A 7,700-nucleotide genomic window follows, 5' to 3' on the forward strand; every position below is an offset into this window, starting at 1 on the left:
ATCAACTAGTAACAGATCCACTAAAGCTGAACTGCGAAGTGTGGATGCAGCAGTTAAAAGAAAAGGATATGGTGTGGCAGGAGTCCTTATCACAAAGGGAAAAAGGGTTAAGTTCTCTCTTTTGATTGCAGTTAGAAAATAATAAGAGTAGGCACTCCTTGCACGTGCGTCCCTGCATGGTATGACACCCTTGCGTGCAGCGGCACTGCACCATGGGCCAGCTTACCACACAGGTTAGGAAGCCCTGGGCATCGAACCCTGGACCCTCCATAAGGTTAATGTTGAAGAAGGAAAATGCGGAAGTCGTCATTTGACAAGTTTTATAAATGAGTATTTGAAGCTCAGGAATAAGTGAAGCTGAAATTTGAAAAAATAAAAGAAAGAATGCATGCTAATTATCAGACCAGAAGTCCCACTTGTAGAATATTGAGCAATTTGTGTAAAGTGGGGAAGATGAAAGAAGTCAGAATTTGAAACGGAAGAATGAAGAAAAGAAATAAAAATAAAGTTAAGATAAGAAGTAATCTGGAATCAGAAAGCACTACGCTAAGAATCTCGTTCTGCTTCCAGAAGTGGAAGTGCTCATGGATCTGGGAAATCTGCAAGGCATACCCCTGCAAGGTCTCGCTCCAAAGAAGATTCCAGGCGTTCCAGATCAAAGTCCAGGTCCAGATCTGAATCTAGGTCTAGATCCAGAAGAAGTTCTCGAAGGCATTACACAAGGTCAGGGTCTCGGTCCCGCTCCCATAGACCATCCCGTAGCAGGTCTTACAGTCGAGATTATCGCAGACGGCATAGCCACAGTCATTCTCCCATGTCTACCCACAGGCGTCATGTTGGAAATCGGGCAAATCCTGATCCCAACTGTTGTCTTGGAGTATTTGGGTTGAGCTTGTACACCACAGAAAGAGATTTAAGAGAAGTGTTCTCTAAATATGGCCCCATTGCTGATGTGTCTATTGTATATGACCAGCAGTCTAGACGTTCAAGAGGATTTGCCTTTGTATATTTTGAAAATGTAGATGATGCCAAGGAAGCTAAAGAGCGTGCCAATGGAATGGAGCTTGATGGTCGTACGATCAGAGTTGATTTCTCTATAACTAAAAGACCGCATACCCCAACACCAGGAATTTACATGGGGAGACCTACCTATGGCAGCTCACGCCGTCGGGATTACTATGACAGAGGATATGATAGAGGCTATGATGATCGGGACTACTACAGCAGATCATACAGAGGAGGAGGTGGAGGAGGTGGAGGATGGAGAGCTGCTCAAGACAGGGATCAGATATACAGAAGGCGGTCACCCTCTCTGTACTACAGCCGTGGCGGATACAGATCACGTTCCAGATCTCGATCGTACTCACCTCGCCGCTATTAAAGCATGAAGTTGAAGACTTTCTGAAACCGGCCCTAAAGTTGGGATATTGTTTGTGGACAATATTTTTTATTGTCTCCTGTTTAAAAAGTGAACAGTGCCTAGTGAAGTTAGGTGACTTTACACCTTTTATGATGACTACTTTTGGTGGAGTTGAAATGCTGTTTTCATTCTGCATTTGTGTAGTTTGGTGCTTTGTTCAAAGTTGTGTTTTCAGAAAAGTATGTTTTGCATGTATTTTTTTACAGTCTAAATTTTGACTGCTGAGAAGTTTTTATTGTACAAACTTCATTTAAAAGGTTTTTCTACTGAATCCAGGGTATTCTGAAGATCGAAGCCTGTGTGTAAAGTGCTACCAAATGGCAAAAAGCAACAATAAACACTTTGATTTCTACTTTTCTTTCTAACATCAGTGTTTAGCAGAACTGTTCAGAATAAGTTGTCAATAGTAAATTTAAAGACAAAAATGCCCATTTTCCTCTACTCCATGAAAAATACCATACTTAATATACCTGCAACTAAGTGTTAAAATTATGCTCTGTAACTCTGTACTGCTTAGAACTAAAGATTTCAATACAACAAATACTTAATGCTTATCTAAATGTGGATTTGTCGGCCTTTGTGTATTCTGTATTATATATAGCAAGGAGTAAGGAAAGGAGTTACACAGTGAATGCCTACGAAAGACTATTACCTAAAACTGTTACAAGAGAATAATAATTATCTCACAAACTATAATTATCAACAAGTAATACATTCCACCACAAATGTACTCTTGTTCTTCTAGCTATTAGACTATCTGAAAAAAAAAATCTGGGTGCTTCAAAGTACAGGATAAAAGAAGGGAACACTACACCTGTGTCATGGATGAACTGAAGAATTTGCCTGTTCATTTTTTAAATATTATTTTTAGGTCCTTTGCTTACCAGAGGAGGCCCAATTTCATTCACTCAAATGTTTTGAGAACTGTGTTAAATAAACTCAAATGAAAAGAGAAAAACTGCTGATGCAACTCTCTGTTTACCAAATTTTGCCTTGTTTTGTTTTTAAGCTTGCTTTGCATTTAATTCCATCTCATTAAAATTTTGTCCTTTCATAAAAATAATAATAATAATAATAAGAGTAGGAGGGAAAGCCCAAAGTGAGAGACATACAGTCTTTTGACCTCCTCTCTCTTCCCAAGGCCCTGTAAGGGTTAGGTTAAGGAGAAGAAAATATAAAGATATTCTTTTGCCAGAAATTGCCTACCGAGGACCTCCTAATTCTGCTCCATGCCTGTACCAACTTGGTCATGGGGTGGGGACCTGTAGCAGAGTGAATATGGCAGCACAGTGGGCAGTGATTAAATAGCCTGATTAGGTACTTGTGGACCACACTTGATTTTGAAGGGGAAGAGGAAGGTGAAGTGAGACAGGGATGAAGAAATTATCACATGCCACCAAGTGAGTCAGAGAAGTCAGTGGTTTGCCTGGCTGAAATGTTGGTGAGCAGGATTACCCTAAATCCAAGGCTACAAGGCCTACTTTGTGGAATCATAATGAGGACTTTGGGGTCTGGAACCCCATGAACTATAAGACTGAGCCTTGCATCTAGGGGGAGATGAAAAGACTTCCCTAGAATTGCCTGTGCTGTGAAAAGAAATGTCTTTGTGTGTGGGTGGGTGAAATCATGAGGTAGATTAAATAAGGAAGCCATGTTTTCTTTGCATATCTGAATGTAATGATATTGCATTTGTGACCTTGCAACATGTCAAGGCTCGCCTGGAATTTCTAACCATATGAATGTAGCAAGAATTTATATGCATCACAGAGTGGTTGCAGCTCCTAAACTAAAATTAGTGAAAGATATCATGTTAAGGCCATGGCCATGGTTTGAAACAGATGGCTTCGTTTGTAGCATCACATATGGCTGGAATCAGTAGAAGAAAGGGTCATCTTTTCGAGCATTTCTTAACTCTGTATTTTTGAAAGTACTGAAGTTTCTTTCAGAGCAGAAAGTTCAGTTCCAGCAGCAAACTCTCTCTGATTAGTACCAGGGTTTGGAGGGTAGATTTATGCTTATGAGGTAGAGAACTGTCTGCAGTGCTTACTCGAAAGGTTGTAGGAAGCTAGAAAACTGGGCAGAGCAGAGTGATCTTGGCAAGAAATCAGAGAACAGAGACTGTACAATGACTCTTGGGAGAAGCCAGGTATAGTAGGAAATTATATTGGAAGAGAAGTTGCTACTTGCTGTTGTGATGGGGCAAAGGCAGCTGTACATGCCCTGATGATGTCAGATCCAAATGGGGCTCATCTTCATACAAGAAAAATGATTTGATATTTAAGATTAGCTCTGCCATAGACAACAATTTTTAGGCTATGATTTATTTATCCATCTGAGTTTAGTGAATTAACTTGTACCTAGCAATATTTGTTACCAATGTCTTCAGTCTCCTCCATATAGCATTTTCCTACCTTCATGCTCTTTCCTACCACACGCTATCAACTTTTATCTCAGTTTGAAGGCCAGTGTTGCTAATAGACGAGATGTGGAATTATCCCAGGAAAATGCGACCCAAATTTAATTAATGATAACAGCTGAAGAGAAAGAGTTTTTCTTAAAGCTAAAGCATGCCTAATGAAATAGCTCATGAATATTGTGCAAACAAAAAAGGTGGAAGCAAGTGGGTAAGGGTCGACTTCCCAGAAGCTTGGAGCTGTACAAATCTCCAAGAATGGCCAAGCAGCTGAAGCCGACATTAATACAGAATCGCCTGAAACCTAAGTAGAAGTCCAACATTATTATACATTATTATAGGTACTGCATTTCTTGTTTAGAGAGCACAGATCCAGTGGGACCTTGGTATCAAACCAGAGAATACCCAAAGGCTAGTGCAGACAACCTGAGAACTGACTGCAGCTGAAAGAAAATGTTTTTCTGCTTTCCAAATTGTATATAATTATTTACTTTTAGAATTAAAAAAAATATTGTTCTAAGAGAAAAAAAAATGTTAAGTAGATTCTAAGAGGGACTAAACTTTTTCTAAAGCAGTATATAGCATAGCAGTGTATAGCATTTCTACATCTACTTCAAGCTAAGAATCTGAATTGCTGGATGGAGTCCAGACAAGGTTGTGTCAAGGAGAGGAACTGCACTGCTGTGCTCAGTAAACTGTATCAGCCACGTCAATCCTTGGCCAAACTTTAGTTCCTTGAGCGGTAGGTACTGTTATTCTCAATTTATCAATTTCATTGCTTTTGTATTTTCTCCTTCTATTTTGATGATTTTGTTTTGTAGCCTTATTTTTCTGGATACATTCGCTTGCAAAAATGTCTCCATTTCTTAGCTAATCTGAAAAGAAAGGAGGCTGGTCTTCACCTAAACTAGTGTATTTAGAGAAAGTGGAGTGGCAAGTCAAAAAGCTACATTGAAGAAGATTAGAGTTACTTGCAAGAACATGAGGGCTTGACACACTGGTCTGCCCTCCGCTATTAGGTACTGCCTGTGCTCTCGAGAGACTCCTGCCACTCTATTTGAGAACACAGCAGGCTTCCCCAGGATGGGACTCCACCACCTTGCCACTCATTATATGGGTCTCCATGCAGTGATACAATACACTATGGCAAGATGAACAGTCACATACTAGAGTAAATGCTGTCTGCGTTCCAGACCAAGGAGAGTTTACATTCAGATGGTATAATTTGTATTCAGACATGAAGCAGTAAACTGGAGTTGATCGCCCATTATCTGATTTCCAAGGCAGCTGTATTTTATTTGCCCAATATAATGCCTAAAAACTAAATAAAAGTTATATAAATATCTTGAGTTGACATATGAACTCTCCAGTTTAGCCACAGACCCACTATACTGAATTTACCCACCTGCTCCCTGTAGAGCTTTGGATAAAGAACATTTTAAATGGCAATGGTGTATTACCCATTTTCTCTCCCACTATAACGTAAGCTCCATAGGGGCAGCAGGTGTTTCTGCTGGGTTTGTTCAGTGATATGCCCCTCAGCAACTTGGACAAACTCAGATGTTCAGTACACATTTGTTGATTGAATGGCTTAATAATAGGGAACAATATTTGTGGTGGCCTCAAGCTAGGTACCCGAGCAAATTGTATTCTTAAATGTAATCCATTCCTGTGGGTGTGAACCCTCATAAATAGGATCTTTTGATGGGGTGACTTTGGGTAAGGTGTGGACCAACTGAGTCAGGGTGGGCCCCAATCCTATTGGAGGTTTTATAAGAGAAGACCTCAGATGAGAAGGAGAGGCAGCAGCCAGAAGCTGGATGTCAACAGAACCCAGAAGAGAAAGGAGAGGCCAGGAGAGGATGCCACATGACAGAAAAGCCAAGGACCAAAGATCACTGACCATCAACCCCGGAATGCCACAGTCTTCCGGGAGAAAGTATCACCTTGATAACAGCTTGATTTGGGACTTCTCCTAGCCACAAAACTGTGAGCCAATAAATTCTCATTGTCTAAATTAACCCTTTTCATGGTATTTTTTTCAGCAGCCAGAAAATTAAAACAAGTATCACAGCTTTGAGGATGAATTTTTGGTTGTTGATCTTCTAGCAAGAGAGAGCTTGTCTTGAAATTCCATCTCAGGAGCTGCTGTTTTCTAATAAATTTGATCCTGCCTCTACCACTCTTAAACATACCTTCTTACCTCCTCATTTGTTAAGTAAAATAAGAGCCACAAGTTTGATTAAAGTGTACTAGGATTTTAACATTTTAATAAAGCATAGATATTAAATTAAGCACACTAGGAAATTGATATTATCTGGAAGGTAGGCTATTTGGGTCAAGAGATATACATAAAACAACCATCTTTTGAAAATGAAAATTAGGTTACAGTGAGTCAATTCCTTTGCTTGCAGTAGCAAATAGATGCCATGCAGAGCTGGATTAAGGAAACTGAATGCCTGTGTAGATGACTGGCAGTTTTGCCTGATGAAGTTTAACTGGTAAAGTTCACTCATAGATTCAGAATTTTATAATTATAAAGTATGTTAGAGATCGTTTAGTTTATTGCACATGTTTTTTGGTCTTGTTTTATTTTTTCTATTCATTTTTCCCTATGGCATGCGGTTCTCATTGAGCTACAGATTGCAATAAATTGCCCCTAGATCATTCGAGCAGCCCCATGACCCAGGCTTGGACAACCGCATTTGACAAAATGAATGACTAGAGAGAGAAAGAATGAGTCCCAATGATACAGGTTGAGTTCGTGGAATTCCCCAGGCTAGCTTTTTCCAGTTCCATGAACTAATAAATTACCTTCTTTGCATAAGCTAGCTTCAGTTGATTTAATATCCTGTGTAACTGGAAGAACTCTGATTAATGGGCAATGTTAGTATTCTTAATTTTACAGAAGATGAAACAGGGAAGTTAAGGAAATTACCCAATTCTGCTTTACTAGTTAGTGAAAGAGCCAAAAATAGCCAGAAATTCTAATATCCAGTCTTCCTTTTTAAACTTGTCTATTAAACTTCTCTGACTCTTTTCTTGCCTCTGCTATTTTTTCTTACTTTGTGAAAACATCTACTTTTGTGCTATTTATGGGTTGGGCTATTGATACTACTGGGCTCTTTCACTTAAGCACAACTTCTGTCAGTTCTGAAACTTCATGACTACTTAGTGGATTTGATAGCATCAAATGTCTCCAACCATCTGTTTGCAGCTTATTACAGAAATGGGATTAATTTGCCTTAGGGGGATACATAATGAGCTCCAGAAAACCCTAAATGTCCTTTCCATGTTGAGCTTTCTTACTGATTCTCTTTCTTCTCCTGTATTTTTCTATCATTTTTTTTTCTATTAGATTAGAACAGAGAGAGCCCATGGTCATCACCAACCACAAATTTGTCACTCTTCTTATTTCTTTACTTCAAATGTTTCCACTTTATTTTAATGTTAACACATTTTTCAGAAAAAAACCCTCTAAAATATATTTTATCCATCTGTGATTGAGACTGCCACTGGCTAATAAAATCTATCCTCCCTCCATAGTGTGCAGCTGTAACTGGGATATAGCTGGCAATACTAAATCTGTATTTGGATGTCCCCATCTAGTTTTTACTGTGACTAGATTTCATCAATGGAATTCAAGTGGAAATGAGTGACAATTCTGAGCCAATGCTTTGAAGAAAGAAATGTACCTTCTCCTTGCTCTTTTTCCCTTCCATTGGCTGGATATTTAAAATAAGTGAGGCCTTAGAACTCTGTTGTCTGGTATGGTAGCCATGGGGGTATGTAAATTTTAAATAATTAAAAATTAAACAAAATTAAAAATTCAGTTCCTTGTTCAACTAGACACATTCAGAAGTTCAA

General features: G+C 39.1%; 1 pseudogene; it reads left to right on the plus strand.

Annotated features, from left to right (window-relative positions):
• The first annotated feature begins 732 nt into the window (after positions 1-732).
• On the plus strand, positions 733-2,378 carry LOC101416371 (transformer-2 protein homolog beta pseudogene; annotated as a pseudogene).
• The last annotated feature ends 5,322 nt before the right edge of the window (positions 2,379-7,700 follow it).

The sequence above is a fragment of the Dasypus novemcinctus genome, chromosome X (assembly GCF_030445035.2).
Source record: "Dasypus novemcinctus isolate mDasNov1 chromosome X, mDasNov1.1.hap2, whole genome shotgun sequence".
In the NCBI taxonomy this organism is placed as follows: domain Eukaryota; kingdom Metazoa; phylum Chordata; class Mammalia; order Cingulata; family Dasypodidae; genus Dasypus; species Dasypus novemcinctus.